We start from the raw sequence: 13,326 nt of genomic DNA, 5'->3' as shown, positions 1-13,326 counted from the left end.
GCGGTTTGCGCGTGGTCGCGGCAGATAGAAATATTTTGGGGTGACGACTTGTGCACTTGTGAGATTTCCGTGGCTTCTTCAGTGAAGACGTAGTGTGCGTTTAGAAGTGAATATCTCGCGAGCTGAGTTGTTGTTCATAACTAATTACGTGCAGTAGGAATCTACTTTTTCCCCGTTATTCAACTTATATTTCATTTAATTGCTGGACCATCGACACCAGTAAGTGTTTTGCAGAAATATACCGCATTCTCAAAAGTACTTCTACTATTTTACTCATCATTTAACGTCGTTAAGATAGTACCTGCAGATTTTATTTAATTGCAATCTTTCATTTATAAATTTGTATGTTACATTCATAATTCGCCACTGCCGAGTGATAGAAACCTTCGACCGTTCGATTCATGTGTGTATTCTTATCTATACTATAGATTCAGCAGTATTGGGCCTGTAATGCGGCAACTACATATCCCAGCCCCTAGATAACGAAACTAGCCAAAACTTGTAATTTTGCAACTCTGAGTAGGAGGGTACGTAGTTCATGGATATCACACCATTTCATTCGTTTTCATTTATTATTTTGAAAGCCCGCAAGGCGGCCCATGGAAACCCACGTAAATGTATCCAATCCTGCTTCCACCAAGCCTGTGTCTATAGTGTAGTGCATGGCTTGAGCTGGCATTCAAGTTTTTGGCTTTGTACCCTGACACGAGCATCGATCTGGTGTAACAAGAAACGTAATTCATCAGCTCAGCAGACACGTTTCTACTTATCCTCTGTCCTAATTTCGATAATCCCTTGCCCACTGCAATCGGCACCTGTTGAGCAGGCAAACCGTTAATCTCCACGTTGTTTGAGAAGGCGTTGAGGTCCAAGATCTTGTCAGATACTCGTGGTTTTACCGTTCTTCAACTATTTTCCTTCGATGCTCACGACAGTTGCATTCGAACAGCCGACCAGCGTCGCTATTTACGAGATGGCGGTGCCTAGTCATCGGATCCATAACATTCTGCCCTTCATCAGAGTTCCTTATGGGACCTTTTCATCGCTAGAATGATTCTCCATTTGTTGTGCTCCGCTTACGTACTTTCGGTACCTTCTCATGTGCCCAGAGCGTCACCAGACGACGTTCAATCTTTTGGTGTGCAGTGATCATAATGATTTCGCTCACCAGTGTTCCTGGAGTTCTGTCAGAAGGCTTATTCGGGCTTTCTAAGGTAGCAGCAGCAGCAGTAACGCCAGTGACACAGCGAGAAGCGCGGTCGGCAGTTAATACTGTTTTCGTAGCGAGTGCTTCCGCCCCTTTGTCACACGCGACAAAGCCTGGCGGCGCGCTGCGCCTGCGGGGCGGCAACCCGCCGTAATCCGGTCTCCGGCGCGTAAGCTTCCGCCAAGTTGTGCCGGCGCGGCCCCCCCGTGGCCTGGCGAGGCACGACGGCGAGCGGGCTGGCTGGCTGGCTGGTTGGCTAGCGCCGCCTCACAGTGGTCGGCGCGGCCACCGCCGCTTTACACCCGCTCAGCCGCAAATGCCCCTCTCGCAGCAGTGGCGCCCGCAGGCGGCCGAAACCAGTCTGGAGACCACTGCGGGCATCTCCGGCACAGAATGTCTAATTTAGGTGTTGCCGCTTGGGGAAGTCTCATGCAACTGCGCTGTGCCAAGCAGGAGAATGCCTGAGATTCGAAAGTTTTCTCCCTGTGCTTTGCGTGTTACGCTCCTTAACTGAGCCACAGGCAGCTCGCTACACATTAACGAATAGTGCCTGCACGAATACTGCAACAATGACGCGTTGCTGCGCATATGCGGATCGGCCAGCGGACATCTCCGTTAATTTCAATTTACCTATCTACACCTACCTCCATACTGTGCGAAACACTTTGAATTGCTTGGTAGAGGGTACATCCCACTGTCCCAGTTTTAGGGCTTTTTTCCCATTCCATTCACACGTGGAGAGCAGGAAGAATGATTAAATGCCTCTGTGCATGCTGTAGTTACTGTGAACTTGTCCTCACAATCCCTATGGGACAAACATGTAGGGAGTTGAAGTATATTACCAGAGTCACCACTTAAAGCCGGTTTCTGAAACTTTATAAGCAGGATTCTTCTGGATAGTTTACGTCTATCTCCAAAGTCTGCCACTTAAGTTCTTTCAACATCTCTGTGACACCTTCTTCAAGGTCAAATAAACTTGTAACCATTCGAAAATGGCTCAAATGGCCCTAGGCACTTTGGGACTTAACATCAACGTTCAATCTCTTGGTGTGCAGTGATCCCCTGGACTGTAATGTAATGGCGTGTGGCGAGGGCCTCCCGTCGGGTAGACCATTCGCCTGGTGCAGGTCTTTCGAGTTGACGCCACTTCGGCGACCTGCGCGTCAGTGGGGATGAAATTATGATGATTAGGACAACACAACACCCAGTCCCTTAGCAGAGACAATCTCCGACCCAGCCGGGAATCGAACCCGGGCCCGTAGGATTGACATTCTGTCACGCTGACCACTCAGCTACCGGGGGCGGACTCCCCTAGACTTAAACCTAACTAACCTAAGGACATCACACAAACTCATGCCCTCGGCAGGATTCGAACCTGCGATCGTAGCAGCAGCGTGGTCCCGGACTGAAGCGCCTAGAATCGCTCGGCCACAGCGGCTGCCTGTAACCATTCATTCTGCCCTTCTTCGTATACGTGCAACATCCCCCGTCACTTCTATCTCGTGCCAGTTCTACACAGTTGAACAGTATTCTCGGTTGGGTCACACGTTTGATTTGCAATCAATCTCCTTTGTACACTGATCGCATTTCCCCAGTATTCGTATAATTAATCTAAGTCTGCTACCTGTTTTATTCACGACTGAGGTTGTTTAATTGTTCCATTTCACGTCCCTACAAAGTGTTACACTTTTGTATGAGTTTACCCATTCCAGTTGTGACTCACTGACATTAGAGTTGTAGGATACTAAGTTTTTTCGTTTTGTGAAGTGCTCAATTTTACATTTCTGAAGTTTAAAGCAAGTTGTCAATTTTTGTATCACTTTGAAATATTATGGAGATCTGACTGAATGTACGAGAAGATTCTTCCAGACTGTAAGCCATTGTAGATAACTGCATCTTCTGCGAAAAGACTGTTGTTACGAGGTGCATTCAAGTTCTAAGGCCTCCGATTTTTTTTCTCCGGACTGGAAAGAGATAGAAACATGCGCATTGTTTTAAAATGAGGCCGCGTTCATTGTCAATACGTCCCAGAGATGGCAGCACCGTATGGCAGATGGAATTTTACCGCCAGCGGCGAGAATGAGAACTGTTTTAAATACTTAAAATGGCGACGTTTACCTTACTTGAACAGCATGCAATCATTCGTTTTCTGAATTTGCGTGGTGTGAAACCAATTGAAATTCATCGACAGTTGAAGGAGACATGTGGTGATGGAGTTATGGATGTGTCGAAAGTGCGTTCGTGGGTGTGACAGTTTAATGAAGGCAGAACATCGTGTGACAACAAACCGAAACAACCTCGGGCTCTCACAAGCCGGTCTGACGACATGATCGAGAAAGTGGAGAGAATTGTTTTGGGGGATCGCCGAATGACTGTTGAACAGATCGCCTCCAGAGTTGGCATTTGTGTGGGTTCTGTGCACACAATCCTGCATGACGACCTGAAAATGCGAAAAGTGTCATCCAGGTGGGTGCCACGAATGTTGACGGACGACCACATGGCTGCCCGTGTGGCATGCTGCCAAGCAATGTTGACGCGCAACGACAGCATGAATGGGACTTTCTTTTCGTCGGTTGTGACAATGGATGAGACGTGGATGCCATTTTTCAATCCAGAAACAAAGCGCCATTCAGCTCAATGGAAGCACACAGATTCACCGCCACAAAAAAAATTTCGGGTAACCGCCAGTGCTGAAAAAATGATGGTGTCCATGTCCTGGGACAGCGAGGGCGTAATCCTTACCCATTGGGTTCCAAGGGGCACTACGGTAACAGGTGCATCCTACGAAAATGTTTTGAAGAACAAATTCCTTCCGGTACTGCAACAAAAACATCAGGGAAGGGCTACGCGTGTGCTGTTTCACCAAGACAACGCACCCGCACATCGAGCTAACGTTACGCAACAGTTTCTTCGTGATAGCAACTTTGAAGTGATTCCTCATGCTCCCTACTCACCTGACCTGGCTCCTAGTGACTTTTGGCTTCATCCAACCATGAAAGACACTCTCCGTGGCCGCACATTCACCAGCCGTGCTGCTATTGCCTCAGCGATTTTCCAGTGGTCAAAACAGACTCCTAAAGAAGCCTTCGCCGCTGCCATGGAATCATGGCGTCAGCGTTGTGAAAAATGTGTACGTCTGCAGGGTGATTACGTCGAGAAGTAACGCCAGTTTCATCGATTTCGGGTGAGTTGTTAATTAGAAAAAAAATCGGAGGCCTTAGAACTTGAATGCACCTCGTATTATTAATATTATTCACAAGGTCTTTAATAAATAAAATAACAAGGTACACGAAACACATTCTTGGTTTACACCAGAATTACCTTAATAAATCTATTAGTGGAGGGTCTACATGTATTAATAAACAGCCAAAGGGCTGAAAGCGATCCTTCCTCTTAGTCGTATAGCCTCCAAGCCCTCTCTCCAGCTCCCTGGGTCTCATATGATGAATGACGAGAGGCTTATGACGAGAAATAAAGACTTTAACAACTGTATTTGTGCTGAACATCAGTCAGAGAACTGTACTCACGGTCTTAGACGGGGCCTATTCAGAAAGAAAGGTCCGACGGCCGCTATATGGAAACCACAGTGAAAATGAAAAGTGTTCTATCTGCAACAGTTTGGTACACTTCCCAACTAATTCTCTCCTTAGACGACGCTCTGAATTAGGCATTTGTCGTAGCGTTCTACTAACTTTTCAATGCCCTCGTACTGCAGCCGCCTGTGCTTTCCACCACTTCCCTACATTGGTCTGCATTTCGTTGTTTCTGCCAAAAGCGTGTCTTCATTGCCAGCAGTTCATGTGAGCATAGACGAATATTGCAGGGAGCCAAGTCCAGGCTGTATGGTGGGTGATCAAACACTTCCTATCAAAAACGCTGCAGGGGCGTCCTGAAAAATGAACTGCATGACAATTACGTTAGGTCAGGTAGCATGAAATCAGCGAACTCTCTCAGCACGCACCCGTACTTTGTGGGAAATAGTATTTTTCTAGGCACATTTACGTGCTCACTGTGTGCTCAGAACTGAAAAGAGCGACATAACTCGATCGACAGGCGTACTAGAGACACTGCACGACACATCTGTTCAAAATGTCATCAGATTTTCAGTGTCGTTTCTATTTGGCGACCTATCGGACCTTACTTTCCGAATAGCCCTCGTACATACATAATGGAAATCGGGTTGCGAGTATTGAAAGGATGAGAGAAGCTGGTCTAGGGCTGTCGTTAACCCATTGCATGATAATCATGGGATCCTGACCATGGCGACAGCAGTATCGCTGAACGATAAAGTGCTGCCACGACAGGTCACGAGGCATAACACTATCTTCCCACAGTGAACCAACATTGAGATTCAGTTTATAAATGGGAAATTCCTTCCATTGTCTTTACATATATACAGATTATAAATAGCATTTCTCCTGCCTGCTTGCGTGGCTGCGCTGAAATACTAACCATTTCTATACATGCGTGTTGTACAGTTAATGCTGTGATGCCTCCGACTGCTGCCACTTTCGCCAGCTCACAGCGCCAGTGGCCGAGGAGGAGGAGGGAGCTGGATACCCTGCGGCGAGAGCCCGAAGAGAGGACACTGCAGCTATTCTGCAAGCACAAAGCGGGAAGCTGGGCTCACGCCCTCGCCTCGCTCAAGAAGAGGGACCTGGCTGACAATGAGAAGCGTGCTGAGGACTGATGGACACCTGCAGCCATTAGGACGGAACATCGGGAATGTTTGGAAGAGGAGTTGAACTGATGGCTGGATGTGGAGCGAAATCCCGCGGATTGGGCGGAGGGGGGGGGGGGGGGGGAAGAGGGAGGCGAGACGCCACGGAAGCGAAATGAGGGCTCTTCCATTCACCGCTGACATTCCCTTCCGACAGCATGATATCACAGCCACACAAGCAGGCAGGGGAAACGCCATTTATAATCTGTATATATGTAAAGACTATGGAGCGGGATTCCCATTCATAAACTGAATCTGAATGTTGGTGTACTGTGGGAAGATCGTGTTACGCCTCGTACCCTGTCGAGACAGCAGTTTATCATTCATCGGGAATGTACGAGTTTTTCTGGCCTGGCGGCAGTCATTTTACCTCCTTTGGAAAGCAGAAATGTGGCGACAGTTCCAGCACCCGTCGGACACAGGGAGGAGCATACACAAAACGGGGAGGATTTGCGCAGGGACGCGTGTGAAAGAAGTCAGGGTTCTTAAGATGTTTTTCTCGACAATAAGGACGTACCTCATAAATCACTGGCGTCAAAGGGCTTTGGGACGAAGTCCAAACGTGAGTCTGTCCAGGCCTCACACAGAGAGAACAGTTACAAAGAAGCTTTCTGCAGCTGCTCTCACAACAGCTTCTGACTGCAGGAAAACATCGTAAGTACGTGAAATCGTGAGAAAGATGCCGATTCTCAAGGCACACACCACCTCACGCCAGATAGGAAATGTCCACAAAAAAAAGGTTCAAATGGCTCTGAGCACTATGGGACTTAACATCTGACGTCATCAGTCCCATAGAACTTAAAACTAGTTAAACCTAACTAACCTAAGGACATCACACACATCCATGTCGGAGGCAGGATTGGAACCTCCAACCGTAGCGGTCGCGCGGTTCCAAACTAAAGCGCCGAGAACCACTCGGCCACAGCGGCCGGCGAAATTTCCACACTACACGGAGAGGCGTGGCTGTGAAATGGCGATCTGTCATTGGGCTGCATTGAAAATTTTGTCCGCCAATGACAACACCGCAGGGAAGACAGTTTGGAAGAGGAGTTGAGCTGATGGCTGGATGAGAAGTGAAATGGGGTGGAGGGGGGAGGGGAGGGTGGCGGAGAGACTGTGCGGAAGCGAGAGGAAATGAGGGCTCTTCCATTCACCGCTGATATCCCCTTTCGACACCATGATATGACAGCTTCGGTCACGCAGTCGACAACAGGCAGACAACACGGAGATCCTACTAGGACATCGCCGCACAGCCACAATTGCTGAGGGCAGCCGGCTCCCGCCGCACAGCTCCGAGGTGATGCGTCGTACCGACACAGCGCCTCCCGTCTACAGCAGTTCAGGGCGAATGATCGCGAATAATGGCGAGACGATACGTCCCCTCGTCATCCCCTTAATAACTTAGTCGTGTCGACGCCCAATCAAAGCGGCCCTGGCATTTACAATTTTGTTTTGGTCTGTGCAAACAGCACTGAAATAAAAGCATTTATTCCATGTTTTAATCATCAAGTAGTCTGTTAGTTTCATATATCAACACCTTAATGTTATAACATTTCGTGTCTGGTTTCATTTAATAATTGATGTCACTTAATTATTGGCGCCCAGCGTGGGGTAGTCTCATAAATCATCTCTTCGCCATTTCATGTCCGACAGCAGACAAGAATTCTCAGTTTACAACAATGCCTATTTAACGTTTGCTGGTATTCCAGTTTTAATGGCCAGATGTGTGCAAGTGCAGAAAGCTTCACTCCTGCGATATCGACGAGCTTCGATATCTGAAATTCTCTGAGAATGCTGTTATCTTCTTCTGGTATGTCGGACACAGCATGCATAAGGGTTAGAAATCAAATAATTGTGTAAGAAGGACCATATTTGTACTATAAATATTGTTACTGTAGAACCCTAATATGAACGCCGACCGCGGTGGTCTCGCGGTTAAGGCGCTCAGTCCGGAACCGCACGACTGCTACGGTCGCAGGTTCGAATCCTGCCTCGGGCATGGATGTGTGTGATGTCCTTAGGTTAGTTAGGTTTAAGTAGTTCTAAGTTCTAGGGGACTGATGACCACAGATGTTAAGTCCCATAGTGCTCAGAGCCATTTGAACCTAATATGAACACAGATGGTAAAAAACAATCATGAAAATGTCCGAGGAACACGATGAAGGGTTCTGTTGATATGTAGGGTACACAGTCAGAGTATAATTGAACTGAGAGATCATTATAAAACTACGGAAGGCCCGAAGTGCGGATTTTCGGGGAAAGACATTACAGTTGCCTTCAAGGGAAGAATCGATACACACTGGTCATTGACTGTTACTGTCTCTACAGTTACTACTACAGAAAGGTTACCAGAAACCCAAGTCGCAGCTTAATCTTTGGCCTTCGAGTCTGGAAAAAGAAGTCTTACTTTAGATTTTGGGGAAATGACTGTTTTAAGTGTGGAGGCAATGTGACAAAGCCGTGATAAACTCTTTGTAAAAATGTGGTATGGCATTAAGATATAGGACATGACTCTGTACCTTTGTTCGTCCAGTAGGATAATTCCAATCTTTGTTTACTTACGAGCTCAATAGCTTACCTGAAAGCTGGAGATTGCGTCGGTGGCCAGCCAAAATGTGGTCGTTACGGGTGCTAACTCTGCATCCACTCACAATCACACTGCGGAATCTGCAAGAACTGTAACGAAGCACCCATGGAGTAGAGTTGCTTTGTCACAGAATACCTCTAAAATTGCAGCCTGCGAAATCTGCCAGACCGTTTTCACCGTCAGGCCGTCCGAACAACGTACTGAATGTGTCTTCGTAGCTGTAGCTGCACTTAATTAAATATTTGTCCTAACAGTGTCAAACGGAAATAATCACAATTAATAGTGTCCTCTGTCTCATTTTGTCACAGAAAGTCTTGAGTTATAGGAACTTTATTAAAACGGCTCTCCACCTACAGCCATTGGAAATTTGCGCAATGTCATGGTGGACGAGGCCGTTTTTTCTTCTTTACAGTTACTTCACTCCCTTGTCCCTCGATGCGGACTAGTATTCCTCTCTTCATTCAGACAATTTTAAAGAACAAAATATGGTGCAGAATCTTTAAAGAAGAAGAATTTTAGTTTTTTTTTGTAAATGATTAAAATATACACTACCTGAGAAAAAAAAAGAATCATCAAGAAATGCGGCGGATGTCAGTGAAGCTTCGTACATGCACACACCATCGCCTGGTACGTAAACAATTAGCGTTACAGTACTTTTTTGAGGGGTAGAACAACCAGCAGTGTGCATTACAGTTGTTCGTGTGTAGTGGCGTCAGGTTTGGTGTGGTATACAAGAGGCATTAATAGTGTCAATTGTTGAGTGATCACTCTGAAGGACTATGAGATGCCAAGCGCTCGTGCGAGACAGCGTTATCGATACTTGACAGAGTATGATAAGAGATTCATAGTGGGTCTTCATTATACCTGTTGTTCGAATCGTGCAATAGTCAGATCTATGTAGCATTCGCATGTGACAATGGCCCGGTCAACCACGTCTGACCACCGCAAGGGATGACCGCTGTGTTGGGAACCAAAAACATCGTAACCCCGTCACGTCCGCACTTGCCATATGAAAGGAAGTAATGGAGTCGTTGCAACATTCTGTATCACTCTCCATCATTATTTGGAGACTGACAGCAGCCGGTGTAGGGAATTACCATCCGAGGCTTAGGTTGCTGTTAACACAGCAGTGTCACGGCTTTCTTTAGAGAGGTGGCGGGACTGGGAAGCAACGACTGCAGATGAAAGGCGTTTCTCTGAGTTGTGAGATGAATCACGGTACTGCATCACTCCGGATGAACACCGTCTGTATGTATGGCGCCGACCTGGAGAGAGGTCTCATTCTTCCAACATTTAGCAGAGGTACATCAGCCACAGTGTGGGTAGTCATTGGGTATGAATTCAAGTCACGTCTGGTAGTGATTGGCGGCACCACTGCACGTCAGGGATATGCTGCATCCTCATGTGTTACCTCTCATAACACTGTATCGTGGTGCCATTTTCCAGCAGGACAATGCTCGGGAACGTATGACACCTTTCTCTGTGAACTTTCTGCGTGCTGATAAGGTACTGCCGTGACCAGCAAGTTTCCCAGATTTGTCGCCGATAGAACATGTGTGGGACCAGTTCAGACATCATCTCCATACCAGTGCTATTATGCAGGATATCAACGACCAGTTACAACAGTTGAGGGCCAGCTTGTCTCAGGAGATTGTACAATGGCTTTATGACATCCCTGCAAACCGAATCAGCACAAGCATCCAGGCCAAAGCAAGTGCAACGTCATACTGATAAGTGGGCCGATACTGTCAAGTTCTTTGTAAATATGATTGTATTTTGTGAGCACTGAAACAACATCACATAGCCTCTCACCCCCGAAGTTTTATTTCGTATGCTTGTATTTTGTAAGCACTGAAACAACATCGCATAGCCTCTCACCCGTGAAGTTTTATTTCGTATTATCGATGATGTTTCATTGAATGGTTCGCACGTTGACACTTGTTGATGGCCCAGCATTGAAATCTGCAGCAATTTGAAGAAGGGTTGTACTTCTATCACGTTGAACGATTTTCTTCAGTCGGCGTTGGTACGGTCCTTGCAGGATCTTTTTCCGGCCGCAGTGATTTCGCTGAGATATTATGTTCTACCAGATTCCTGATATTCACGGTACACTCGTGAAATGGTCGTACGGGAAAATCCCCACTTCATCTCTACCTCGGAGATGCTGTGTCCCATCACTCATGCGCCGACTATAACAGCACGTTTAAACTCACTTAAATCTTGGTATCCAGCCATTGTAGCAGCAGTAACCGATCTAACAACTGCGCCAGACATTTGTTGTCTTATATAGTCGTTTCCGACAGCAGCGCTGTATTCTGCCTGTTTACATATCTCTGTATTTGAATACGTATGCTTATACCAGTTTCTTTGGTGTTTCAGTGTATAACAATGGGAGAACATAGACGAATAAAACAGTGATGTAGACACTGAAACGAGTTGCAGCAAACTTCAGATTTACCAACTGTACGGTGTGCGGATTATCCATGAATGGTTTGGCGATTAAAACAGTTTAAAATGCTAGTTCAGGTTAGAATACTCTGTTGTCATTGTGATACATGTTTTATATGCACACTGACCCACTTAAGTGCATTGGCCTTTTATTAGGGTATGCAAAAAAAAAAATCATTTTTTGTATGACGATGTTCTGGCTCGGGAAAAGAGAACCCTTATCAGGAAAAAGTGAATGTGAAACACAAGACGATTATTTCCCAAGAGTAATAAGGAATACAGTGCTTTCCAAGTTAATATTGTAAATAAATTACGAGTTTTCGATGAGTAACACGTAAGTAATGTAGTGGGAATTGTGACGGTACGTCACATAAATGGACATTTGGAGAAAGGGAAAGGAAGTTTTTGTTATGAGACGTGTGAATTATAAATTATTTCAAGACTGTGTACGTGTGCGCGATGTATAGCAAATAGTAAAGAACGTAAGCTATTATTTTCAAAACACAAATATCGATGTAATTAACAAAACACAGTTTTTTTTGGTATAATCTCTGTGTAACATAGGCCATGAAGATCAGAGACAATGCTTCGATTAAACTGGCTCTCCTGTTTTGTTTCGTCTAGCGGTAGGCCGCCATTGTTGTGCTGTCTGATAATTAACGTAAGTTTTATCTGTATTTTGAAAAATATAATAGGAATTGTTATTAGAAAGTGTCTATTATTGACTTAGTTGTCACCTCTCATGATCGCAACCATTAATTATAATTAACAAAGTTTTTACAGAACTTCGCAGTACAGGGAGCTCAATTCCCCTAGCAGAATTTGGTCGGCCATTACGCTGACTGTATTATTTAATTAAAATATCATGTCATAATGTTAAATGCAAATGCGAGAGGCTTCTCAATTTTGATCTTTCATTAATTTCAAAGTTAAAAAGAGTCAAAATAGATTTCGTTTATTAATATTTAGAATACTGAGTGAGTTCAGTATGTTTCACTTTGGCCGCCTAACGGCAGATGAGATTCTCTTCAGTTTTGCCTTGCAAATAATGAAAAATAAATATTAAAAATCATTACATTACGCAATATCTCAGTTAATCTTTGTGTAATTTGGTACATAAATAACCAGTAGCCCCTGAGACTCGTATTAATAATTACAGTTTGCGTAAGAATACGCATAATTTCTTTTCTAAATAGCAGCGCTCACGCAAACTATTTATTAGAAGGCGGTGAGTCGCGCGCTGTGTTTAAAAAAATATTATATCGTACATACTTCGGGCAGCCGATATCCGTACGAGTGTTATCGCGGTATAAGTTAATTAAAAGTCTCATGCTAGCCCACAATATTTAAAGCCACCTCAACCAGAATCATAAAATATATAATTATAAAAATAAAAAATATACACTTATATTATTTCCCAAGAGTAGTAAGGAATACAGTGCTTTCCAAGTTAATGTTGTAAATAAATTACCAGTTTTCGATGAGTAACACGTAAGTAATGTAGTGGGAATTCACATTTGATAATACAGCAAATAGAAGCTTCAGGGGAAAACATGTTACTTTTGATTATCCGTGACCTATGTGTAGCTGGGAAATCTCAAATCTGCGTTAACCAGATAATCTGGAGCTTGCTGTTCTACAAAGAACATTCATAGTATGCAGTGAGCTACAGTTATTAATTTCGCAAATGTGGCTGCGATATATGACTCATGATTAATAGAAGTAAAGAATAAATAGATGTATGCTTTCATTCATGAGATATGCAATATAAATTTAGATTGATGTAGGATTGGAAGTCAAGGGAACAATGGATCACTTTTCTCTTAAACTATATATGTGTTGAACGCTGTTCTCGTTTTAAACACTTTTTATTAAAATAACAAAGGCATATAATATGTTGTGAGAACACTTGTAACAGACAGATTCCATCCATTTAAAAAGGATATTTTACCAAAGCATGCATGATCTACGCAGTCTATACGGTTGTCAATCTGAGAATGCAGGCTATTCTGGCATTTAGCACATTTAAGTAGATGATCTGTAGTACGAAAATTTTTCCAAATATTCGTAAATTAATGTACATCGTCACTCAAGTAACTTCCTTGGACACAATACACACGACAACTGTGAAACACATGCTGTAAGTAGAAGACAAGTACATTGACAATAGTAAATTTAACAATGATAAGATGATTATTTTAAGTGATTCTTATGATTGTTCTGATTTATTTTTAATTATACATAAAATAAATGGAAATCAACTCTTGTGCAAAGCTCTCAGCTTCGTTCACTGGCTTCACTGACTGTCAGAATAAAATGATGGACATTCAGATGTGGGAATTTTTCTGCTTTTTCATGGTTTCA

The sequence above is a fragment of the Schistocerca serialis genome, chromosome 1, assembly GCF_023864345.2.
Source record: "Schistocerca serialis cubense isolate TAMUIC-IGC-003099 chromosome 1, iqSchSeri2.2, whole genome shotgun sequence".
Classification (NCBI taxonomy): Eukaryota; Metazoa; Arthropoda; class Insecta; order Orthoptera; family Acrididae; genus Schistocerca; species Schistocerca serialis.
Note: the sequence above shows the minus strand (reverse complement) of the source record.